The 27,487-nt window shown below is 37.2% G+C and overlaps 2 long non-coding RNA genes across 3 annotated transcripts in view; one reads left to right on the top strand and one right to left on the bottom strand.

The window, feature by feature from the left end:
* LOC308188115 overlaps positions 1–27,487 on the top strand; it is a 437,773-nt gene that overhangs the window by 287,283 nt on the left and 123,003 nt on the right. The window lies entirely within an intron of this gene.
* LOC308184596 overlaps positions 17,376–27,487 on the bottom strand; it is a 58,423-nt gene continuing 48,311 nt past the window's right edge. Inside the window, exons 3-6 of one of the 2 annotated variants that reach the window (XR_013942716.1) lie at positions 23,649–23,726; positions 21,850–21,905; positions 20,625–20,667; positions 17,376–19,379 (exon numbers count right to left, since the gene is read on the bottom strand). This is a non-coding gene — a long non-coding RNA (uncharacterized lncRNA). The remainder of the gene's footprint in view (positions 19,380–20,624; positions 20,668–21,849; positions 21,906–23,648; positions 23,727–27,487) is intronic. The other variant, XR_013942717.1, reaches the window with a different exon arrangement.

Raw genomic sequence — 27,487 nt, 5'->3', positions numbered from 1 at the left:
GGGCTATGCCAATAAGCTTTAATATGAGAGGGAATTTTCCCTGCCTCAGGTTCAGATTGGAATGCAAGATATATTCACAGTGACAGCTATACATTTACTGAACATGTTTCAAACTAGTTGCTGAAAGTGGAGCAACCGGTTTTGTCCACCCTTTGTAAGCCTTTTGGCTTACTGATATAGCTACTGTTTGAAAGTAATCTTCCGTAATAAATGCATCTGTACATGTACTACAATCAACATTTTTTTAAAACTGGGAAAACTTAAAACTGTAATGGGATACTAGCTTTTATCTTTATGTTAATGTAGTATTAAGGTTTATTTGTGTCACTTTAGTCTTGAGTTTTCTTGCTGTTATTAGTTACATGTATCTTGCAATGAACTCATCGATAGCATGAGTATTATTCTCCCTTGATAAATATGAGTTATTCTCCAGCCTTTTTAGACTTTCTTCGTATAAATTCTCTAGTCATTTAGAAACAGTTCTGTATATAGTTCAGATAGTTTCTATGCTCTGAAATCCTAGATTAAAAAAAAAAAAAAACTTTTACTAAAAGAGGACCTTTCAATCTCATTATTCTCCATTTCGTTCTTCTTACTTCAATTTCTCACTCAGGAAAAAAAAATCAATGTGGCAGTAGTACACTGGACTGTCATTAAGCCAATTCTGTAACACAAAGACTTACAGGTCTTTGTAGTCTAACATCCACAAATAATTTTGGTATATGTATACATTTCAGAACTACATTGCTGTAAGGATAGGCCAAGCTTTTTTTCATCTAAGGTACTGTTTTACAATTGAGTTTCATCTTTTAGGGCTTCCTCTTGTAAGCAATATTTTGCAATATTTTCACTCAGATGGTAAAAAGGCACAGTTCCATTAACAATATATTATTGCCTGACAATAATTAGAAAGCCTCTGACAGAATTGGCCAGATTGGTAATATGTAGACTTGGTATGTCAAAAATTCACTGGATAATTGGGCAGAAAATTCACTGGATCATGAGGCTCTAGAGCTTGCGATCACTGATGAAACTTCCAGCAGGTTGTTGATTACTAGTGGCAACTTTCAGAGATCAATACTAGAGATGATTCTGTCAAATATCTTTACTAATAATCTGGACCATGGAATGAGCTATACACTCAGTATGTTCTCAAAGGAAGCCAAGCTGGGGAAGTGGTTCTCCAGGGGTGAACTGCTCTTCCAGCTATCAGCAGTTTTAACAGGCAGTGGACCGAAAGAGACTTCAACAAAGGCAAATGCAAAATCCTGCACGTGGGGTAACACCATACAACAGAAAAGGCTGGAGGCAGACTGGCTGGAGAGCAGCTTTGCAGCAAAGGTCCTGAGAGTTCTGTTAAATAATGAGTCAACAGTGCATCTTTGCAGCAAAGAAAACCAACAGCATCCTTAGCTGCATTTCATGAATGTAGCCAGGAGGTTGAGGAGAATTATTCTACCCCTCTATCTGATACTTGTAAACCCATACTGGGAGCATGCTGCTCAGTTCTGGGCTCCCCAGCAGAAGAAGGATATTAGCAGATCTCAGCAAATCCAGTAGTATCCTAGCAAGCTGGTTGAGGGTTGAAGCACATGGCAAACAAGGAAAGGCTGACAGAATGAGACTTGATCAGCCTAGAGAAGGGAATGTAAAGGGAATGTTATTGCTATCTACAATTACCTAATGGGACAACAGAGAAAACAGAATCAGACTCAAAGGAGCAAGGAGGACAGGAGGTAACAGACCCAAGCTGAAGTACAGGAAATGCCAGTTAGATACCACAGAAATTGTTTTAACTATGAGAATGGTCAAACATTGGATCAATGTGCTGAAAGAGGTTGTGGATTTCCTGTCCTTGGACATATTCAAAACTTAATTGTACAGTCTGTGAGCCAGCTGAGCTAATTGGACCTTCTTCTACCAGAAGTTGGATTCAGCCGACAGAAGTCCCTTCTTGCCTAAATTATTCAATGATTTTATGATTCTATTAAATGTTCAACTATTTCTACTTGCTAGTATAAATTATTATTTCTCCTTGCTAGTTAATTGTTTCTTCTTACTAGTCTAATGAGCAACTTCCTTTTGGAAGCATTGAGTTTCTACTAACTCTTAAAGAAATATGTGTAAAAGAGACCAGAGTTCTTTAAAAATATTTTCTGAATATAGTTCATGTGGAAATCAAGTCTTGTGGAATATGTCTTGAGGAATTCACAAATGATGACAAAGATTTCACTGTACCTCATTAAAGTGAGGAGTTGCATATATGTTTTCATCAATAATTGCATATACTTAAACTATCAGAACATATTTGAGAATTTCTACAGTAAACTACTTAAATGTATGTAAAACTCTTCACATAAAATAGGTTCTTAACAATTACTTTCTATGTCACTGCAGATATCAGAAATACTTTCCAGTTGAATTTCTTTTCCAGACACAGATAGATTTTTTACTGATATGATTGACCTTCAGGCTCTCTTAATGCAGCTAGACGGTGAAAAACAATTTGATCCTTCACCTTGCAGGGCAAAGCTTAATCTGATAAAAATCTCTACAATTATAGGATTCATCAGAAATAAAATCTACACAATAATTCAGCAACAGATTGTACTTAATAAAGACACACACTAGTAAATTGTTCGACACCACAAAGTTATTTATTTAAAACCCTTCTTTCTTGAATAATATTTAACATTCTAGTCTATTTGGTTTTGAGACATATCCTGAAGCATTTGGATTTCTACTCCGCAGATGTGTAATTATAGAATGGCTTGGTTTGGAAGGGACCTTAAAGATCATCTAGTTCCAATCCCCCTGCCATAGGCAGGGATGCCACCCACCAGATCAGGTTGGCCAAGGCCTCATCCAGCCTGGCCTTAAACACCTCCATGGATGGGGCATCCACAACTTCTCTGGGCAACCTGTTCCAGTGCCTCACCACCCTCACAGTAAAGAATTTCTTCCTAATGTTTAATCTAAATCTATCCTCTTTTTGTTTTTAAGACCATTCCCCCTTGTCCTATCATTATCTACGTGAGTAAGGAGTCCCACTGAGGTCGCAGTGAGGTCTCCCCAGAGCCTTCTCTTCTCCAGGCTGAACACTCCCAGCTCTCTCAGCCTTTTTTCATGGCAGAGGTGTTCCAGACCTCCAATCGTCTTTGTGGCCCTCCTCTGGACTCAATCCAACAGGTCCACATCTTTCTTGTGGTGGGGGCCCCAAACCTGGATGCAGTACTCCAGGTGGGGCCTCATGAGGGCAGAGTAGAGGGGGACAATCACCTCCCTCGACCTGCTGGTCACTCCTCTTTTGATGCAGCCCAGGATGCAGTTGGCTTTATGGGCTGCAAGCCCACACTGCTGACTCATGTTGAGCCTTTCGTACACCAGAACCCCCAAGTCTTTCTCTGCAGGGCTGCTTTCAGTGAGTTCTTCTCCCAGTCTGTGCTCATGTCTGGCATTGCCCTGACCCAGGTGCAGCACCTTGCACTTAGACTTGTTGAACCTCATGAAAGGCATCTCTTCCTTCTTTGCTATCAACCACACCAGTCGGTTTGATTTCATCATCAAAGTTGCTGAGGGTGCAATCAATCATTTTCTATGTCATTGATGAAGACATTGAAAAGCACTGGTCCCAAGACAGACCAGCTCCTGTGCTCTAAGAAAAATATCCTTAAAGAGTTGCCAGTTCTGATCAGATCTTCTGCCCCTAAGGACAGTATGCCATGGGATCTTGTCCACTAATTCTTTGAACAGTTGGAAGTTTGCTTTGCTAAATTTCAGGGTCCTGACTATGCTCTTTGCCAGGCCCATATCCCTCAAAATCACAAACTCAGTCAGGGCATGGTCACTGCAACCCAGGCTTCCTCCAGTCTTAACCTCTTTAATGAGCTCTTCTGCACTGGTGAGCACCAGGTCCAGTAACACTTCTTCTCTGGTTGGTTTGTCTAATACCTGGATGAGGAAGTTGCCCTCAATGCACTCCAGGAGTCTCCTGGATTGCTTACTGACTGCTGTGTAGCTTTCCCAACAGACATCCAGGTGGCTGAAATTCCCCAGGAGGATGAGAGCCTGTGAGTGCGATGCTTCTTGTAGTTAGAGGAAGAAGGTATCATCAACAAATTCCCCTTGATTGGCCTGTTGTGCTTGAGCCCAGTTTTGCCTGGTGCAGATGAATAGTTTGACTCATGTAAGGAGATTTATACCACTGAACAATGTCAGTTAGAAACAAATGAAGACTCCCTGTACTATTTGTGATCCTTTTCTATAACTGCGGAATTTCCAAAAGATGTCAGAGGTTTAGAATTCTTTTTATTTATTTACTTTCTATAATATCATTAATGTCCTGAATGAAAATATAGCCTGCTTGTTGGATTACTTAGCTCATATTTGGTATATGCAGCGAACTCTTCTGGTATTTACATATAACGATAATTTTATAAGTCTTGGTCATATCTGCAGGGAAAAAGAAAATCTGTAATATTTAACTCACTTTACCTTCTTATGTGAGCATGTTTATGGCACAGTCAGAGAACCTTTAAGTCATTTATCTTTCTAAGTTTTAGAACTAGTCCACGCTAATCACACCCTCACAGTGTGTAGTAACTGTGGATTTCCATAAGAGCTATCATGCTTTGCTTCATTGGTTATTTCACAATAACATCCCTCTGTAGACAAGCACTGTGATTTTACCAGCTTTCATTTCTGACTAGCAACCAACAGATTTGAACTAATTGTTCAATGGCATGTTTCCTCTGCACAGTTTAATGTGACCAAGGTTACTTTGAGCATCTTCTTGTAGTCGAAAATTGAAATTGCTAATAATATCAAAGACTGGATCTATTGCTACTGATTTTTACAATGGCTTCAATTCCCACATGTGCTGAAAATACTAAAAAAAAAAAAATTACCTAACAGTTTTGTGCCAAGAATGGTAAGATGTAAAGGAAATACAGGTTCAAAACTGATTACCATTTGAATCTGGTCAAATAACAGATCTTTCTGTTGCATGGCCATGTATGGCAGATATAAATTGCAATATTGGCAGTATTTCTATTTAGCATCTTGACGTTAAAAATTAGTTAGTAATACATAATAATTAAACTACAATGCAAGAATTTAAGAACATTTAATAAATGTTCTCGAAAGGGCATGTTTTAGAAATTTTGTTCATACTGTAATCTGCTCAGAGCTGTTAAAGTATGGATAATTTCGTTCAATTTTCCAGTAGGTTTCTGCCTTGAATAAGTAAATAGTGGGTAATGGTTTGTGTCAAAGTCCTTGTAACACTCCATTAAACATAAAGCATGACAATCTGATCAGATGTCTCTTTTATAGTAAGAAACTGACTTGTGACTTTGGGAGTTGCTCAGCTGCATCAGGTCACATCAGAAGTCTAGTCTTTTCATCTTCTAAAAATCCCTTATGGTTTTACATCTGACAAATTTTGAATCATAGCATCATGACCTCACTTTTCAAACTGCATTTGATATAGTCCAAGCACTGTTACTGAATGGAAAGTAGAACACTCAGCTACTGGGGACTGAATTCAAAGAAACCTCTTTTTTATTTATATATTTTTTACTTTTTTTTTTTATGCTTTAGATTTAAATCATCTTCATAAGCTTCAAGTATTTCATTTACATGAAAAGAAATTGCACTTTAATATTGTCAAGAGTCTAGCTTAAAATACACTCAAAATCAAGGGAATCCAGACTTAAAAGAGAGTCATTTCTCCTTTCAAACATTAGGGTTCCATGAAGATAACATTTAAAAACAAATAAACCCTCATTTAAATTACTTAAAATAGAGATTCCAGATAAATATAGAAACAGAGATCCTATTTGTTGTGGACTATTCTCAGAAGAGTCTATCCATGTAAAGTCTTTGTAATGCTGAACAGTTAATGCAATATTCAAAATCTATAACATTGCAGCACCTGAAACAGTCAGATATCTTTCAGGAACTATTTGCCTATTCCTTTCTTTCCTCATCTCATTTGTCTGAAGTCCCACAGAAAAGGAAAAGTTAAGACATGGTAAGCAAGTAAACAAGACTCAAAAGATAGAAGATGGGAACATCAAGGAAAGGTGGAGACGATATACCTTGTTCCCAGTGTTCAGCAGAGCAGGTGATCAGCGGGACCTCTTTAATAGCCATGGACCAGTCTTAGTACTCAGGAAGTACTTAAATTACAGTAACTGTGAATGATAATCTCCTATTAAAACACTGATTTTTAGCTGTCTGTAATCTCTGAAGAATCTTCCAAGATTCAAGTTTTGTCTGTGATCAGTGTCATTAGGAGCACGTTAAGACAATTTTTAAAATGATCTTTTGAGATACATGGCTTTAAAAATATTTGTCATTCCTGTTTGCACAGGGCCACAAGTTACCACCTGTTAAACTAGTGCAATAACTTGCAATGTCTCGTACGCTTCAGTCTACCTAGTCACATGGTCTGCTATCACAGTATAAATGGAAAGTAATATCAGAGAGTCTCTCTGTTCTCTTCTGTCAGCTTAAATAAAAATGCAAATATGAAATCATACATATGCACTACTATTACACCTGGTTGTTTGAAATCACTTCAGCATTTGTACTTATTCTAGGTGCTCTGTGAGGAATATTGGAACTATGATAACAATTTAATGGTATGATAAGCAGCATTTCTATAAATTTTAGATGTTTAATTTAATACAACAATGTATGACTGCAGTATGTCAGCTCATCTAATCAAGCACATCATTGCTCACTCCAAGTCATTCCTCCTCACATTCTTAGATCAGTACAGCTACAGAAGCAGCAAATGAAGAATACAGAAAACAGGTGATGTCTAGGTAGTGGGATCATCTTACAGTGTGTTAAAAGACAGTCTTTCCATAATGAAAGATTCTGATTGTAGTGTTTTATACAAAGGATTCTCTGTATGGACTTGCTAGTAAAATCACACATCCTTTCTTATAACTCTAAGTGAACACTGGATATAATTCCTAAGTTAGAGTTAATAATTCCAAACTGGATATAATTCCTAAGTATAATTCCTTAATTCATTAAATTGGCACTAGATTCTTGGGGCAACATTCTCAAAATAGTTTGTTCCTATAGTAAGATTATTTTAGTCTTACCATTGCTACCTTCTGCAATAGTAAGTACGGAGCATATTTCTATATTGCATTTAATTTGAAACTATAATTTACAAGTGGTATCCAAGTTATTCTGTTTTATTTCATCACAGCTGTATTTCTAGAACATTCATTTACAGGGGCAGGTTTCCCTTACCTCTGCTTTGTGCATCTGGGAGTACCATGCAGAACAGCGCAACAGTGTAGATAAGAACAACATTTAATCAATGAGAAAGAATAATAATACTCCCAGATAATCCAAATCATCTTCTTAAATCCCTTCCACAGAATAAGAACCATTAATAATATTAAACTTTATTAAAAGAAAACACTAGCTTTTTTTTCTTGGTGAAATGAGAAAATTTATTAAAACATGGTTCATGTTCCTGAATAAAGGCTCTGATATGAACTAAAAATAAAATAAAATTAAAGGAAGTTTAGTCCAAATTAGAGCTTTTTAAAACATCTACAAAATAGTAACCTATTGTTCTCATGAGATTTCAAATTCTTATGTCAAATATCCAATAGACTGCAAAGCCATGTTCTAGACCAAATATTTGGTGTAACTTGAGTTTTGTCAAATATCTTTTCTTCTTTTTTATTTTATTTTTCTTCTTTTGTTTTTATTACAAACAAAAATCCTTAAACTGAGGCTTGTGACCTTTTTAGGACTATCCTGTCATAAAACAGATAGCAAAACACTGAGCTATCTGGTATATTTAATATTCACTGAACTGTTCTAATGAGCACAAAGAGATTTTCTATAAATCTCAACAGACTGCTTGTTAATAAAGCGATTAGGAATGTATAGAGAAACAAATGAAACAAAATTAAAAATAAGATTCTACAGTACAGAAATATTTATTTATCTTTTGGGACACACTTTTTATATGAAGTAGCAGAATTAAGTCTTAGGCAATATGTTTTCTTATTGCCATCATGCTGTGAGGGGAGTTGTCTTAGAAGGTTTATTTACATTTTGTTTAGCAGAGGAAGAAATATGTGCATATATACATTCCCCAGAAATCAACATACTTCTTGGATTAAATGAATATAAATGCAATCAGAATGGAGAAAAATATGTTAAAAGGGAAAATCTTAAACATTTCAGGGATTTAATACTGATTTCATACTAAGAAGAATCTTTGACCCTCCAGAAATGAGCAAAATAGCTTCCCATAGCATAAAGTTTATTATGTTCCATGATGGCTCACTTGCACTGGAATGAATTTCATCCTTTATACCTTGAAATCAAGGAATTTCACAAGGCATGCACTCTATTTATCTTAACCTTCAGTCATCATCATGGTAGGAAGACAAAATATGTGCTACTCCACAATAAAACTTGCCTTAGTCAAACCGTCAAAGAAAATTATCAACTAAATTTCATTATTAACTACTTACTAGCAGTTAAATTTTCTTTCTATTGTCAGCTTTTAGGCCTTTACCATGAACTGACATTTTTTTGACATGGCCCTACCACTTGTTCAGAATATTCTTCTAACCCTTCTTTATTTGAATGCATTTACTACAGGACATAATTATATTTGGGTTTAGCAAAACTGAAAGTAAAAGATACAAAATTTTATGGGGGTTGGATTACAATCAAGCATAGAATCTGGTTCCAAGTCCCCTGGCATGTGCAGGGACACCTCCCATGTAATCAGGTTAATCCAGTCTCCATCTAACCTGGCCTTGACCACTTCCAGGGAAGGAGCATCCACAGCTTCTGTGGGCAACTTATTCCAGTGCCTCACCACCCTCTCAGTAAAGAATTTCCTCTCTATATCTAATGTAAACCTACCCACTTTTAGTGTAAAGCTACTACCCCTTGCCCTACCACTACACTTCCTGACAAAGAGTCCCTCCCCAGCTTTTCTGTAGGCCCCCTTTAGGTAATGAAAAGCTGCTATAAGGTCTCTCCAGAGCCATCTCTTTTCCAGGTTGAACAACCCTAACTCTCTCAGCCTGTCTTCATAGGAGAGGTGTTCCAGCCCTATGATCATCCTCGTGGCCCTCCTCTGGACTCACCCTAATATTTCCATGTCATTGTGGTGGGGGCCCCAAACCTGAATGCAGCACTCCAGTTGGGGCTTCACGAGGGCAGAGTAGAGGGGGACAATCACCTCCCTTGACCTGCTGGTCATGATTGTTTTGATGCAGCCCAGGATACTGTTGTCTTTCTGGGTTGCAAGCACATAGTTCTGGCTCACATCAAGCTTCTTATCAGCCAACACTCCTAGGTCTTGCTCCTTAGGGCTGCTTTCAATCCATTCTCTTCCCAGCCTGTATTTGCCCTTGGAATTGCCCTGACCTTGCACTTGGCCCTGTTGAACCTCATGAGGTTCATACAGGCCCACCTCTCAAGCCTGTCCAGGACCCTCTGGATGACATCTCTTCCCTCCAGTGTATTGACTGCATCACAGTTTGGTGTCATTGGCAAACTTGTTGAGGGTTCGCTTAGTTTCAAAGTCCATGTCAACAACAACGATGTTAAATAGTACCGGTCCCAATACGGACCCCTGAGGAACACCACTCATTATTGATCTACACTTGTACATCGAGCTGTTGACCACAATTCTTTGAGTGCAACCAGCCAGACAACTCCTTACCCACCGAGTGGCCCATCCATCAAATCTATGCCTCTCCAATTTAGAGACAAGGGTATTGTGGGGGACAGTGTCAAATGCTTTGCATAAGCTGAGGTAGATGGTATCAGTTGCTCCTCCCATATCCACCAATGTTGTAACCTCAAAGTAGAAGGCAACCAGATTTGTCAGGCATAATCTGCCCGTAGTGAAGCTATGTTGGCTGTCACCAATCATCTCCTTATTTTCTATGTGCCTTAGCATAAATTCCAGGATTACCTAAAGTTCGTTGTTAACTAGCAAGAACTGAGCAATTGCTAATCACATTAGTTTTTCACATAAGTGCTAAATACATAATTGTCATGACCAACACACAGAGCCCTAGCAAAACTCTTTTTGAATAAAATGTATGCATGCTATAGAGAAAAAGACAAAACTGAGTCAAAAAGAGTTTGTTTTTTTTTCCTGTGATTTAAAAATCAATTGAATAATTTTCATGAAGGTCATACCTGAACATCTTCTCTGTAATCTACTGGTTTCCAGGTTTTCAGAGCACTACTTTAAAACTCATTATTTTGGCATATCAAATTTCAGGGTTAAAGCAGATATATATTTCAACTTTTATATTTATTTGAAGACAGAATGGTATTTTTAGAATCATACCCCAGCTTAACAGCTTAATTAATAATTCACAGAATTTGGTGTAGCAATGTGTTTCTAGGTATATAGACTTGTATAGCTGCTAAATCTGGCTGATTTGTCAGTTTTTTTATCTTAGCATTCTCTGGATCCTTTGCTGAAGGGAAAAAGTTCTGATCTGCAAGATTCAACTCTCAAGTTAATATCATTCATTAACACATGTAAGGCTGTCTCAGTCATGCTTTACTTATAAGCCTCTTCAACTACCTTAAAATACAGAGGCAGAAGAAGTAATACTAAAGTGACCTGAAATGGTGGAGTTATAGAAAGGAATAAGCCATACTCATAAGTACGTGTTATGAGCATCTCAAATTTTTGGAAAAAAAAAAAAAAAAGCCAATAATTTGTATGCACCTCAGTCATTCATCCAGCAGAAAACCTGTTTATCAGTTGAATATCAAATTGTTTATTATTGTATATTGCTGAATTTCTCTTCAGTAATTGTTTACTGAGATGTATTTGGCATAGTAATTTAGTCATTAGTTAGGCTTACTGTCTATTTGCTTCAATATTTATTTCATTTAGTATAATAATCAAAAGAACAAAGCTGGTGCCTAAGACCCTGTCTCCATGTCAGTAGCATGCAAAATTGTCTACTAAATGAAAATAAGCAACAAGAACTGTCAAAATCCATAGTGTCATTTCAAATTAATCTCTGTAAGAAAAGCTAAATCTTTATAATCACAGTAGCTGCAATACTTAATTTTCCTTTTCTATTTCCTTAGCAAACTGAAAAAGGGACTGCACATGATCTGAAATTCCAGTTAATACAGACAGCAGAAAATATCTTTTGAGAGAAAGATAAAACAGCTTTCCGTTGCTTATTTGTGGTGCACTGTAAGAGCAATGCAGTAGTTAATGTACATACCTATTATATTATCTAAGACAGAAATGCGTGTTCAGTAGCAGGAAATCCCTGCCCAACTGATAAGAAAGGGGTACTATTACACTATTCAAAAACTTATTAGTGAGGTTAAAATTGGATTATTATTCAGCCTGCAGTAGTTTTGAAAAGTCTATTTTATTTTTAACCCTTAGAGAAGTAATTCCAGACAGCTTTGACTTTTAGAATGACAAACTTTTTCTATATTTTAAGGAACAGTGACCTGTTTAAAACTTTATTTTTGGAAGAGAAGACAGTACATTTATTTGCTCCATCTGGATAATCTATTTTTGAACTATTTAAGACACTTCTGAACAGAGTTATTTTCAGAAAGAAAAAAAAAGATAAAATAAAAATATTTATATTAATACTCTGGAAACAAATAGAACAAGTCAGTAAATTTAATAAAATCAGATTAATGATAAGTTCATATTAATGGGCTTTTAGGTTTAGGGTATATTTCATTTAATGAAATTGCCACTATGATTGTCAGTAGTAAATGAATTATAAATAAAAGATATACTCCCTATGTGGCCTGGTGGTTGGAATTCAGCTCCAGGGATCAGATCAAATTAATTCAATACTGTTATTCAATACAAAGCAATGCTCTATATCACAAAATCACCACACACAAAGTGTGTAGAACCTTCACTGTTTGCGAAAGAATCCAGCAATCAGAAAGACAAACGACAGATTCATTTGGTGTCTTCAGTAAAGTTAGAGAAATGACTGAAGTAATATAAATAAAATCTCAAAACAGTTTATGGGCTGAAAGGAAATCAAAGTTGGAGTGTGAGTGTAAATCCCACATCAAATTCTTGGTTGAATTAATGAAATAGGGCAATTGCTTTTTTCACCTACAACTTCTAGGGTTCCCCATTTTGCAGTTTACAGTGCTTTAGAATCCACAAAAAGTGTTAGAAAGGGAGAAGGTTACTCTACAGTGTTGATTCTGAGTGCAAAATTATCCAAGTAAACTGAAATGACATTGGGTATATTTAATGATGTTTTGGAAAAAATATGTCATATAGAAAAAAAAAAAAGGAAAAAAAAAGAAAAAAATATACAGCTTGGGTGTGTTCTGTTTTTTGTTTTTGTTTTTGTTTTTGGTTGTGACTTTGGGTTTTTTGTGTGTTTTTTATTATTATTATTTTTTAAGTGTACAAGTGATAAAATATATAGTTTCTCCTACTTGCAGTATGTTATCATCACAGAATTTTTATAGTGGTCTGTAATCTAAACAGACAGATAAACAGAGCAAATGTTACATTATCACTTTGCTCCTCACCTATACACCTACTTTTAAAATATTACTTGCTTTTGAAATAACATCTTCACCTACATGCACAACTAGTAATTCTTAAGCTATATAGAGCCTTATGAAGGGCTCAAGCATGATTGCCATAGGGCAACTTCATGTTAATGGCCACAAGGCTGTTCATCTTAATAATTAGTAATATGAGACTCTGTGGTCAAAGACATCAGATCAGGAGGGACTTCTAAGATTAATATCATCACATCCTCCTGGGATCCACCTACCCATCTATTCTGTCCATCCTAGACTGAAAGAATGGGAGCCTTCAGGGAAATGTTATCTACATTTCTGTGTTGCTTCTAGATCAGTTTTTTGCTTCCACTCACTAAAATACTTATCAAGTGCCTTTAATCTTATAAAAATTCTGATATGTAATACAGGCTCAACAAGATTACTCATACCTGGTCTAGTGGTCCTAACCAAGTACCACTGCTAAATTTCAAAGTGGTTACATGGAAAGTCTTTCTCTTGCTAGTTTTGTTGTTGTTTTGTTTTTGTTGGTTGTGGGTTGTTTTTTTTTGGTTTTTTTTTGGTTTTGTTTGGAGGCGGGGGGAGCATGACTGGATTAGAAATTCATTTCAGTGAAGGTTCCTACCTTAGCACCTTTAAAAATCCAGTGCCTATAACCCAAAATCACTGACAAAGAACAATGGATGCAAACACTATATTTAGTATGAAAAATTGCATTCATACTATGCTTCCTGCTCAGGCTTTATAAATACCAGCACAGGTGATTTTGAGGAGAAATGCTGGACAATAATCCAATTCAATGTGCCAACTTTACCTTAGACAGACCCAAGATCCATTAAGTACTTCATCGGATTCGTGTTGTCTTCACAAAGCGCTATTTTAAGCAGCCTTCTCCGTATAGCAGCTTCATGGGTTTGGGGGAGTTTTGGCCTTAAGGATCGCACCCTGGCTCCTGCCAGTATGTTCTGTGATCCCAGTAATGAGGAAATTTCCATAAGATTTTTGGATATTTTTGCTCATCTATTTTTACACAGCATTTTTATATATGACAACTAATTCTGAGCTTCCATCTTTATCTGCCAATACATTTGGAATAGTTTCCATATTTTAAATAGTGCATAAGCCTTGTGCCTTGCTCCAATTGAGAATAAAAGCAAGCACTGCAGTGGCAAGAGGAATTTCTTAGAACACTGAATCAACTTGTATACATATGGACAAGTTTCCAGGACACCAGGGAACTGTACAGTCTTCATTTACACCGTTATACTTGAGGTGCAGCAACAAGGTATAAATATAGTTTTATCATATGCAGGAACATATTCAAGAAGTTTGGCTCATGATAGCTACAACATGAAATGTTCTCCAGGTTTATTTATGAAAAGCAGAGATCTAGCAACAGTTAAATGAGAAGGAAGCTGGGGGAGCTGGAAGCATAGATGAGCCACTGCTTTTTGATGAACCAACAGTGAGATTTTTGCCTCTGAAAAGTAATATAAGAAGGCAGCAAAGAGATAACAGGTATGAAATATCTGAGCTCCTATGTCTGTTATCACTGATCTTACTAGAGAATCCTGTGTACGACCTAGCTGGCACTTAAATGTGTACCCGAGTCTTGTCCTTGCTTGCCCAAACTACATTCAGTGCAGTCCAGGCTCCTTCCAATGCAGCCACATATCACTTGACTCCCACCTCAGCTGTTCCCACCAGGGGAACTTACTCTTGTTACAGGGCAAGTTGTGTTATACATTCTTTTGCAATTTGTCTTGCACACCACGCTCAAGTCAAAAGACTTGCATTATTTCTTATAAGAGAGAAAAAAAAATGGTAAATGATATTTGAGCTGGACTTTTGCATTGTAGTTTTCCAATCTCTGCTACACAGTCACAGCTCTTACAGAGGACACTGCCAAAACTTGACTCTGGCCCTTCATTAATTAAAATAATCCCAAAACAGGTTCCTTAAAATGAGTTCTTTTTATATTCAGCCAAATACAAACAATATGCACAGAACACGGTTAAGAGAACAAGTGGTTTTCTCTAAATGTATTCTTCATCTGCAAGCATGTGTAAGCTTCTCTTTGCCCAGATGAACCCACATCAGTGTAGCAGCAGACAAAAAGAGCTGCTGCACTGTCTCAGTGTTAAACTGGGGAACTGCCAGACAACCCAGTGAGCACACTGCAGAAACCAGCAATAAAGTAGGCACAGGAATGGACTAAGTTCATAAAATCATAGAATGGAATCACAGAGTGGCTCAGTTTGGAAGCGACTTTAAAAGTCATCTAGTTCCAATCCCCCTGCAATAGGCAGGGACACCACACACTAGATCAGTTTGCCCAGGGCCTCATCTAACCTGGTCTTGAACACTTACAGGGATTGGGCATTCACGGCTTTTCTGGGCAACCTGTTCCTGTGCCTCACCACCCTCTGAGTGAAGAATTTCCTCCTAATCTGTAATCTAAATCTATCCACTTTTTGTTTAAAACCATTCTCCCTGTCCTGTCATTATCTGACTGAGCAAAGAGTCACTCTTGATCTTTTTTATGTCTCCTTCAAGTACTGAAAGGCTGCAGTGTGGTCTCCCCAGAGCCTTCTCTTCTCCATGCTGAACAGCCCCAGCTCACTCAGCCTTTCTTAGTAGGAGAGGTGATCCAGCACTCTAATCAATTTTGTAGCCCTCCTCTGGACCCATTCTAACAGATCAACATCCTTCTTGTGCTGGGGACTCCAGACCTGGACTCAGTACTCCAAGTGGGGTCTCACAATGCTAGAGTAGAGGAATACAATCACCTTTACAATCAAGTTCCCACCCCTATCTATAAATACGTGCCAACTGTTTAGCTCAGCTTCATTTTGTTTCTACCTCCTGCTCTAGAAAGAATATTAAACTGTGAGGTGCCCCTTTCATCCTAAATTCTATTCCTGGGACCACTGCTTTAGAAAATATGTAATTAGCTAAACTGCAGTAGATCTGATACCGTTACCCAAAAGCATTTATATACATCTCTGAAGGATTTTTGGTATGCTCTTTGGAAAAAATAGCTGTCATTCTTCTTTCCGTGATATTTGTTAATTGTTTCATTTCCTTTATTTTTTCCCTATGGAAGTCTCTTTTGATTTAACTCCACACAGCCTGCATAATAAATTGAAATAGATACATTAGTGAGTATATTACATTTAAGGTACTGACAGTATCCCTTGTTTTCCATATCTCCTGCACCTTAGTGAAATAGCTGAGCAGATATATCTTGTAGCTATCCTAGTGAAGTTTGATTACAAATATCTTTTTAGATGGTACATTTATTGCATCTTGCAGTAAAATATTTCTCTTGGAGTACCTTCTTATCAACAATGAATTTGTCACAAAATGACAGATATCATCTTAAAAATGTCAGTTTCCCAGATCAAAGTTTCATATTCCATCCCGTGACTTCATTGTCCAAAATGCTGTTTTCTTTTAAATGAGCCCATGTTTCATTCCAAATATACAATGTATTGTAACTCAATACATCCTCGTAAAATAAACCCACAAAATTTGTTGTTACTCTCTTTACTTCTTCATTCTTTTCCAAGAATTTTCTGTCAAGGGTCACATATTTGACAGTACTGCTTTGCAAATGGATGGATGGGTATTTAGTTTCTGAACTGCTTCTGTTTGATTCTATTTCCCCAAATTCAAGTACTTCACGATACAGAACACGTAGTCCTTAGTTTCCCACTGATAATATACAACAGGTTATCCTCCAAGGTCACCTAGCACTTATTCTAAGTTAGCCAATGTACTTGACACTTTCTCTGTGGAAATGGATGGAAGTACTGCTCGCTCTGAATCATATAAGCTTACAGGCACTGTAATTGTGGCCTGAGGATAAAGGCCCTCACTTTTGTCTCTAACAGAGGGAGAGGATGTTGACCTTCCCTCCCCTTGTGTTTCCCTATCACCTCATGTATTTTCACTGATACCCTCAGCTGCATTCCTGCAGGCAGCTGTCTGTGCTTTTAGTGAGGACCAGACAGGATTTCTGGCTCACACATATAAAGTGACTTCCAAGCAAAACATCAAAAGGTATGTCCTTTGATATCTTCACTGACAGTGTTCCTGACCTTTACTGGGTGTGTGCAGAAATGTGCTCTTCAGGCAGTGAACACAGCTTCACATTTGGAACTTTCAGCAGTATTTTCTACCCTCTCCGCACCTGATACTTTATGTCCCCATATGAGATCATATCAGACTTTCAGCAGTCCCAGTGTCCACTTCCTCTTAAATGTCTCTCCCGTACACATAGCTCCACCATTCCCTAACTGACAAGGTGTTTCAAAACTCCCTAGGTGAAACAATAAAATAAGTATTTGTTTGTAGTTTTTTGTTGAGAAGACTCACCTGTCAGAAAATGATAGATCTCATAAGAAATAGCAGTGCACCTTTCTGTCAGAAGATACATCACATGGTTAACTACATTAATCTGAAACCCAAAGGCTATTCTGGCAAGAAATACCATGGGTCACTTACCTGGTACTCAGAACATGCTTCTAAACATTAATGGCAAAGGTAACCTGGTCAGTTCTTCCCAAATAAAACTTCACATGAATATTTCTGCAAATACTCTTCCCTTTTTCTCCTTGTCCATGATTTTGGAATAATTCACAAGTGTTTTCTGTCATAACCCTATTCTGTTCTCCTTCCTTGGGAACTTATGTTTCTCCTTTTCAAACTAAATCAATATCCCTCCAACTTCCAACATGCCCTTATGATAGGACTCTTTGAGGTGAGCTTTACAAAGAAGAATCATACATTTTATTTTAATTGGTTTCTAAATGTTTAATTATCAGAGAGAAACCCATTAAAAAAAAAAAAACAATCCATTAGATTCAATCCTTTTTTGTCATCTAGTATTTTTCAACCTAAATTTACTTAAGCATATGAAATTCTGTTACTGGTCCCCCCATCTTAGCTGGCCTGAACATCTGACTCTAAATTTCTTCCCATAGAAATCTGCAACTCACAAATGAGATTTCTTTGTATCCAGGACCCTGTGATATTGAGTGCAATGTGCTCTGAGTGTACTTAACACTAAAACCAGACAGCTGAATACCAAATACAGAATATACATTCATTTTCTTTAAACACGTTTCTTGTGTTACAGCCTGAGTTAAAGCACTCACCCAGGAAACAGAAGTGAATTCATCAGTTTCACATCCTACATTCAGTGACCCCTATAGAGACCATAAAAATGTCTAGGCGGAGGCCAGATTCAACAGTTCCTGCAAAAGCCATAACACTTCAATTCAAGCCTGCAGAAGTCCTCCTTTCTTTGAGCTCTGCCAATGCAACATAGAGTGTCAACACTAGACCTACCATAGCCCATTTGACATTATTCATTCATGTCGCTTTTTGTCCCTCAGCTTTTGTACCAATTACTATTTGTTCTGTGTCTGTTTTGCTCGGTTGACAGTCCTCAGTTATTCCAGCTCTTCATTCTCTCTGTAATTACTTTTTTTAAAGTTTCCAGCTCACCTGAATATGTTCTTAATAAGTGAAGGTATACCTTCTGAAGTGAATCATCTTTATTCTGATATTCTTCATGGTGGTGTAAACTTCATACCAAAAATAAACACATGGCCATAAGATACATACAACATTCTCAACAGAGCTGAGGAAGTCTTGAATGTTGGTCACATGCAGGTCCTGTCATTTCCACAAGACACCATAATCCAGTAAAGAACAGAGTTAGACTGGGCAAGGCCACTGATGGGTAGACTAACAGCAATCATTCTGCCTTCTTCCTGCTGGCCTTTTACTAGCCCAGTACTGCCACTGGTTATATGCAGAATCTTGGCATGGATTCACTCCTGAACTGCTCAGGAGCTTCAGGGTTTGGCTGGCTTGTAAAGTAACATCTTGATTTGTCTGCCACTTGTAACTGGTGATGGCGAACTAAATTTACCCTCGTGAATCTTCTTTCAGAAGTTTGACATATAGTTCTGCTCCTTATCAACTGAATATAGCACAAAAGCATGAATATCTTGTTCAACATCTTTAGGATCAACCATAGTTTTTGTATCTTTATCAACTGGGTAATTTTAGAGATATGTTTATAATCACTTTTATTGCCTCTACTCCCCTTTTCCCCAGAAACATGACAACCTTTCCCTTAGCTTTCTCTATAGTAGGCATTATTTTCACTGTTATTGTAACTCATCACAAAATATCTTTGTCAGAATCCCACTACTGCCACTAACAGCTGCAGGTGTAGTCAGTTGTATTTTAAACACCTTGACATATGGATCTTAGTTGATGAATCGTCTTCCTTTGTCACTCTCAAAGGTAAAATACTGCCATAGGCATATATAAGAAGAGGATCAATATCAAATAACAAATCAGCATAAAAAGCAGAAAAGAAAAAAAGAATATGAAAAAGTGAACTATTTATGAGCCATATAGTAAAGGCCTGGAGACGACCAAATTCAAGATTTTCTACAGAAGTCATGACACCTTTCAACATCAATCCCTCTACACATCACTGCTGCAATATTGTTTAAGAAGGGTTTAACAAGGGTTTAAAGGAATAAATCTTCCCAGGGGAGGAAAAAGAAAAAAAAAAAAAAAGAAATATCCACAGTAGCCTAGACAGATAACTTATTCACCAAAAAAAAATAAAATAAAATTGAAGATGTCGACTTTCTCCCTCCTCCCTTCTCTTCTCTTGGTACAATTCATTTATTGGAGCAATATGTCAAAATACTGCAGTACCCAGCTTTGTTCGTAGCACTCCCAAATCAAACAGAAAAAGGATGTCATCCTTTAAGCTGTGGAAATGAGAAACAGCTTTGATAGTTCTAAAGCTAAAAAGATTTAGAAACTATTTAGAGCTTTTTTATTTTTTAAAAAAATAGTGTTTATATAAATTGCGGGATAAGGTTAGGGAGCTACCTTCTGCAGTGAAAAGAACTGTCAGCTGTAGAAGAGGGAAAAGGACTATAGGAGGGAAGGGGAGGGGAGGGGAGGGGAGGGGAGGGGAGGGGAGGGGAGGGGAGGGGAGGAGAAAAATTAATACTGAAATAAGTAGAACTGAGAAACCTCTCCTGTTGCCCTTGTGTTTGATATATCATTTTAAGTAAAGGAAAGAAAGGCAAGATGTGTACATGAAAGTGTAGATCTTCACGGAGGGAGTACTAAGAAGAATCAAGGGGCCATCATTAATCTTTTGAAAACAAGACTTTCACATCCAGCAACATAAAGACTTAATATGAATATCAAACATTCTTATTACATAATACACAGGAAAGGGCTAAGGCAGCATAAAGTGAAAACAATGATAAGGTGGATATTATCAGAAATTAATACAATACCATTTCAAAAAGATTTATGACAGTTGTATAGTTTTTCGGTGGTTAAATAAAAGACTGTTTTGCACAAAACTGGCTGTCACCTTTAGTAACTGGAAACATATGCATTTTCATTCCATGGCATGTAGCAGAGGCATTTTGCCCTGAAGTTTAAAAAGCACACCCAATACATCAGTAATGAACCTGAATCAAATGCTGCATGTAGATCTATAGCAGGTGTGGAAGCTTATGTGGAATCATATAGGTATGTGAATACATCCTATTTCAGCTGTAACCTCAAATTTTATGGAGTCACTTAACTCAAGTTATTCATGACAAACTCTCTCCTAAATTTCTCTGTGCATGACTCACAATTGTGCATATTATCTACAAACTCTCTTACCCACCTTCCTATCCCCACCCCTCAGCCTCACCAGTCTCCTCCCCTATGGTGCAACAGAGAGTACAAAGAAATAAAACTACTGAAAAGACCAAGATATTGAAAGGAAAAAAAATTGACACTGAATATAAGGACTAACCTCTGCTCATTTGTTCCCCTTTCCAATGAGAGTCTAATCTGCAGAAAAATTCCTCAAAATCTAGGTTTCTAATCCAAGATTCACTAGACAGTAAACAGCTGTAAACAAGCAGTTAGTCTCGTCTTTGACTCAAGTGAGATGTTTATTAATGACACTGGGCAAGTGACAAATCTCCCAAACATCTTACTTGACAGCCTGGGTGTCTTCACTTCCGTCACTGTCCTGAGCTCCTAAAACAGGAAGAAAGACGGACACACTCATTTCATTAGTTACCAGTAACCCACAATGGCTTTTGTTTATATTTTTTTCCAAAGTTTTGATTTAGTTTTACTTTTTTTTTTACTTTTTTTTTTCTTTTTCCCCGGGGTGGTGTCTGTTTAGAATCACAAGATATATTTTGCTGTCTATTACTGCAGTGGCTGCACCAGATCTATTAAGGCTCTTCCTTTGATACAAAACCTCTTAGATAGAAGAGGACAATCATTGTCATTAAATTTTTTACAATATAAAAGCTGTAAATGTTCAAGTAAAATTCCTTTAACATGAAGTGCATAAAAACTGTGCTTTGATTTACTTCTTTACACATTGTTGAAAACATCTCTTTGAAAGCTTTGCAGCATGGTTATTTCACAACGGCAGGGTATACAAAGCCTAATTGAAACAATTAAGGTGACATCCAACAGCTTCAGTTACATTTTGAGGATATCAGTTTGCATTAATACATTTTCATACGAACAGCATTAAAATACATGTCAGTCTGTCACCCTTTGGATAAATTATAATCTTAAAGATAAATATTAAAATTGCCTTTCAAAAATCGAAGTTCAGACATGGGTAGGCGAAAAGGGCTGCCTGTGCCTATATTCACTAAATAACTGGTGCCACATCCCTCAAATGAAACACAGTTATCCGGGACGTGAAATGTTGCCTCTTGGTTGTATATCATTTCTGATGGCAACTATCTGTTATAATGGAAAAGGCATCAGTGATGCATCAGGATCTATCTGGCAAAGCTCTATGAGGTTCTCAATCACTCGATCTCTGCAAAGTGACAGCTGTTGCAGTTCATGCTTTTTTTTCTGAAGAAACTTCAGTTCACTGAAAATGTCAGGTTACAGAAGCAGCAAGATCTCCATCTGTTTATTCCAAACTGAATATAAGACAAAAGTCACAGCACAGAATTTGATACATTACATGTGCTTCTCTTATTCTGAAAAGCTATCAGTGCCTTTATTTCTTTTTTAAGCAATACAGTGGCATTTCAATCAACATCAGAATTACTCTGTGTGTGTCCCACAAACCTGTGCCAACCTGAAGAGTTTCAAACATGAATCAACCTGTGTCACCTCCCTCTTTGGCTACAGCCAGTGCATAAGATTTTCTCCCACATGGTGTGACTCAGTTACACCCACCTTCCAGTTCTGTTCAGCCCTTCTGTCCTCGGTGCCTGTCCCTTTCTCCCTCTGGGCTTCAGATATATGTCAAGACATGATTAGCAAAAGGATGAGGAGAACAATGGGAAGGAATGAAAAAAAGAGGCCTGTGGTTGTTCAGGATAGGAAACATTGATACTATGATTATTCTGGTCACTGTTATCTGATTTTAAGACATTTTAAGTTTTAGAAATAGGAACATACACAGAAACTTCTTTTCAATTCATCATGACAAATATAGAAACAAGAGAGTAGGCAGGGAAGACTAGTGTTCACTACATCATGCTTAGTATATGCAGTGTACTTTTGCCTTCTAGTTTTTTTCAGTGACACCCCCCTGATAATTATGCATTGAAAATGTGAACCTTCTTTGTTTTCCTTTCAAGTGGTCCACTGTTACTTATGGAAGGCTTTTTGCTTTGCTTTTCATTAACTGGTTGATATTGCTTTTTCCTTTTTCTTCAGAAAGCAATTATAATGGCCTTTTGAAACAAGAGGTTTATCTTCTCCCCAAATTAATAATACTTTGCAGTGACTTCATTTAGGGGCCAGAATCATTTTTATATAGCCTCAAGGAGAGAGAGGAAAAAGTAAATCAACATTAATGATTCATTAGTAGCCAGCACTTGGTATATGAGCTTATATTATAGGAGTGAATTTTTCTTTAAAATAACACATTTAAAGCTACAGCCCCTAAAGTGTTCATTTTATTCACATATTCTGGATTCATCTAATTCCCAAATTTGACCCTCAAAAAAGAACTACTCAGCATACTGATATTTTGCATGGTTTGTGTTAGCTGGCTGAGAAAAAAATATATATATAGTAATTTAAATCAAGAGCATTATATTTACAAAGAACAGCCCTTAAACATTTTCAGCTTCTTTCTTAGGTTTTATGGGCAGAGAGGGAGAGGGTGATTGGTAGTGTCAGCATTATACAATCCTTCAGGACCTGTGCTTATCAAAACTCCAATCGAAAGAGAAAAGCATGTTGCTGACACAGTGAGCCACCCCAAACAGCCCTTACACAGGCTCAGAAAGGTGTGGGATATGTCAGAAACACACACAGTGAATTCATCCCTTTCCCCTCTTTGTGTAGCCCCGATGGATCAGGCTACAGCTATTGCATACCCTTAGAGGCAACATCATTTCTTGACTGTGCCTTGATAAGGATGCTGCCTGACGTGCACAACTTCAGTCAAAATATTACACTGGCAATTATAATATCAAATGTTGCTCTCCACATTCCCTGTTGTTACTACGGGAGACTCCTTTTTTCAAACGTTTTAGGATTTGCTACAACATTGTATGAAATAACTGTGACTTAAATAATCCTTTTTAATGAGTCCTATGCAGGAATGGGATGGGCCTAATTCAAAGTGGAGAACTCCACAGAGAATGAGTTAAAAGAATTTTTCTTTAATAAAATAACAAAATATGAATTAATTTGTAATAAAATACTGTGGAACACTTTGAAGAACATTTATTATTAACCAGAAAGAGAACTGACAGGAAGTTCCCTAACATTTTTTCTCAAATACTGCAGTTGAAAATGTTTGATTCTAAAGGTTTCTATGGGCTTTTTTTTGAATATTGCTTCCACAAAACTTACTGCATTTGAAAACACCTAACACTTTAATATTATAGCTCAGTTTTCTTTCAGATAAGACAATTATTTCTGAAAATTCTGTCTTTTAAAAAGAAAAACTATTTTTTCCAGAGATTTTAGACATATTTCACTTATTTAAAATCTTATTTTTTGGCAGCAAAGATTACCTGTAGTTTGCTACATTGCAAATTATTTAAAAGTTGTTTACAAAGTCTTCCTTTCATAAACAGAGGAAAGGGTGCCACCTGAAAAAAAAAAGTAATAGCAGATTAAAACCTCGTATAGTCCTCGTATTGAAAATAAATGTAGAGTCAAATTGGGTCTTATTTATGTAATAGACATTTTAAACAATATTAAATATAATGGACTTTAACAGATAATTCCAGACTTTACATTATTTTAAAATAGTAGAGAGATCATTATATATACAAGTTCCTGTGTTTGTAGAAAGAAAAACATTATCAGCAAATTTGTATTTTTAAAATACTAGCTTAATAGGTTTTTCACATGAATTACTCTAGAATCTTAAATCCATTTATAAAATGCCAAAAGTAGTTCTAGAGGAAGCATTAAGGATCACTGTCTAATTCTGACACTGCATGAATTTTCATACAATTTGCGAAGGTGTGAGTCAATATAAAATGTTGTGAATGACTTCAGTGAATCGCACAGTATATCTCCTCAGAGAAAACGATGAGATGAAGTGTTTGGTACAAGGAGCAGTAGGAAAATCCACTGAATATTCAGTTCTTCAGTGAGTCTTATGGTTTCTTTTGAATCTCAGTAACCAGAGAGAGATTGAGCATCTTTGTAACATTTATTTAGTAAAAAGCAACACTGTTGTAATAAAAATAATTTTAAAAAAAATAAAAAATGAGGGCATTCATTTTCAAAAACCTGAATCCACTAAACTACCCATACAATATAGAGCTGTAAGCAGAAGAAATAAGCATAATTAGACACTTGTAAGGTGGAATTTGAGCATATCCCAACATATGCAAAAGGATTATGTTTTGGACACAAGTGCCCAGATCTCTTTTCTGTATTGAACAGGAGCTTCCTAGACAGGTCTGGGTAGACTAGATCAGGCCAGGAAAAGCTTCCAGATAGCTTTATTTTATTTACTTGTTTGGACTCCTTGGACTCTTTCCTACAGTTTGAAAGAAAAACATGCACAGTTATAGTGTTTGATTAACCTGTTTGATTAAATGTCATGCCCCCAGTCATTCATTATAGAGCAGAACAGTTTCTCCCACTGCCAGACTCCCAGAGACAGCTCCAGTTCACAGCAGCAGACAGATATCTAGGTCACTTAACATTTGTGCTCACTTTTATAAGCCCTGGACAGTCAGGAGCAGAGCTCAAGCTTTCCAGATGAGGTACTGGTGTTGCATTTTGTCTCACATGGGCATAAAAAGAAAGCCTGGATGAATTGTAACCTGAGTAACCTTTTCACACACAAATCACACACAGTAGCCAAACTTCTGTTAAAAACTGACAAAACCCCATGCCATTCCAGCATCCCACCAACTACTTTGCTGACTTCTCCAGTGACCAAAATTCCTACCAGACTTTTTAAAGAATTCAAATGCCTCCTCGCAGTCTGTCTATTTTAGCAAAAGGAAGAACTGAAAGTGTAGATGGAAACCTAAGCAAAAATGAAATCTGGAGCCAAGGGTGCAATCCTAGTGAGCACAATGTCTAGGGAAAAGGATGGGCTGCACAGCATAAGACTAGAGCAAGTTTTCTGCAAGCTGTTTGTAGCACACCACAAGCCAGACATGGATTGGTGAGATGGTCCATACCAGCTGAACCCAGAAGTGGAGTTAAGTGGCCTAAAAACAGCCAGGTACCAAAAAAATAAATAAATAAATAAATAAAATTTAAAAAAAAATTAAAGTACTCCCCATGCTCTCCAGAAGGTTTTGGGTCAACTATAAGTCTTCTCTATTTGCCATATCTTCCAGCCCCATGTGGATGTCTCAGGTACCCATCAGCATTACACATCTGTACATCTGTACCTTAGCCACTGAATTCTGTCCTATGTTTTGCAATAACATTTTAAAGTGTTTTGTTTTCCTAAGAAATTCTTATTTAGACGTATTTTGTGAATATTTGAACACTGTTTAAAGACTGTTAAAAGACTATTGGAAGGCCTTTGTGGATATTTATTGTCCAAGAAAATTGTACTTTCTTTTCAGAGGGACAGTTAAGAAAATACTTTTCTGAGGTTTTTTATTGGTGGTGGTGGTTTTGTTTCTTTGATTTTCTTTATTAAGGAAGGTTCTTAATCTTATACAACTTATTAATTTGAGCAGTTGATTCAAGTGAATAAAAATACTCATCACAGCATTGTGGTTCCACCAAGAGAGTTACTCACAAGATTGTGATTCCACCAGGAGAGTTACTAATGCCATGAACATATGCTACATCACTTGAATAATCCACAACCTTGCTGCTACAACACCTAGGCTTTTAAAATAGGTTTTGAAAACAGATTTTGATAAAGATGAGGACTACATTCCCTTTATTTCCAGCTTTGAAGATGAAGCACATTGGAGAGCAAGGGTTCAGAGCCAAAGCTGCAGCTTCAGGACCATTCATGCAGAGAGACTTTTTTTTTTCTCTTGTTAAATATGGTATAGCAAACCCCAAGACTCCATGTGTTCCAGCCCTGTATACATACTCCTGTGCCATCTGTAACACCCACACACATCCTGTGCTATCTTCCTTATATTGTACATAATACTTCTCCTAGAGAAATCATACCCAGCAAGGCAGACACTCACCTTTAGGGAGACTGGGCTGATCCAGTAACAGCACTGTGAGTCATGACTTTCTCAGTACCTGAATCATTTGAACAGCTGCAGCAATCAGAGACCAATACAGTTCCTTGGGAATAGCTAGATTCCTGCTATTCCTGCAGCTTTGTGTTTTTCACTGTGCATACCACTTAGAAAGGCATGCAGGAAAGGACAGATTGGCTCAGCTCACAGATGTGTCTCAGGTATTTGTTTTTTCTAAAAGAAGCAATATCCCATGAGTGTGGAAAGGTCCAACTCTTACTCTCCCTCTTTTATTATACCAGCTGGCTGAAGCTAGGTTAAAAAAGGATGGAATTAACAACCCAAGTGGCTTTTTAAAACTATGCAGTAAGCCAGATCTGTCTTGCCCCCTTTGTGTAGCTTGCCAAAGCAATGTCCCTGGTCCTGACAGAACATTGTACATTTTGTACTGGAAGTACTGGCCAGTCGCCATAGAAAGAGAAGCTGGAACACTGAAACCACAAAAAAAAATTATCTTAGGTCTGATTGTCCTCCAGTTTAATGAAACAATATGTTTTGGCAACCTGTGATTATTCAGCGGGCTCACTGGCAGCTCAGATTTGCCTTGACACCTTTTGTCACCTATACAACATCTCAACAGCTCCAGGGTGTCAGTAAGTAAGATGCTTTTGAAATGTATCAGTTGAAAGTTATCAGGGAGCACCAAGGACATGCTGTCTAGCAGTTTCAGTGGCTTAGATATGAGATACTAAGGTGTCTGACAACAAGCTATCATTTCCAATGGGATGTTTTCCTCTTAGGATCAGCCACTGTACAATATATACATGCATATACAAAAAAAAAAAAAACGCACATTTGTATGTATTTTATATATGCATATCCACAGATATAAAGTAGATACACACACATACATACTGAAGGACTGTTTCCTGTTTTCCAACATACAAAACAACAAATACAGATGCAAGCCTTGGACAAAAGCCAGGGCAGCATGTTCATTTGTAAAGAGCATTAGTCAAAATCCATGTTGAAGATTCCCAAAGCAAATCCCCCTCCAAGCCAAGCTGGCATTGCTATACAGCCACCAGAGTCATCTGCATTGGGCAAGAGCAAGAGGGGAGCATGGTCTTCTCACCTTCTTTGCCTGAGTAAAAAAGAATCAAATGTAACAGATCTCAGGAAAATGTGGAGCACAGGCAGCAGAGAAAAGGTTCATTGCA

Source organism: Anser brachyrhynchus, assembly GCF_964034855.1.
Source record: "Anser brachyrhynchus genome assembly, chromosome: 1".
In the NCBI taxonomy this organism is placed as follows: Eukaryota; Metazoa; Chordata; class Aves; order Anseriformes; family Anatidae; genus Anser; species Anser brachyrhynchus.
Note: the sequence above shows the minus strand (reverse complement) of the source record. Positions and strands in the feature narration are given on the sequence as shown.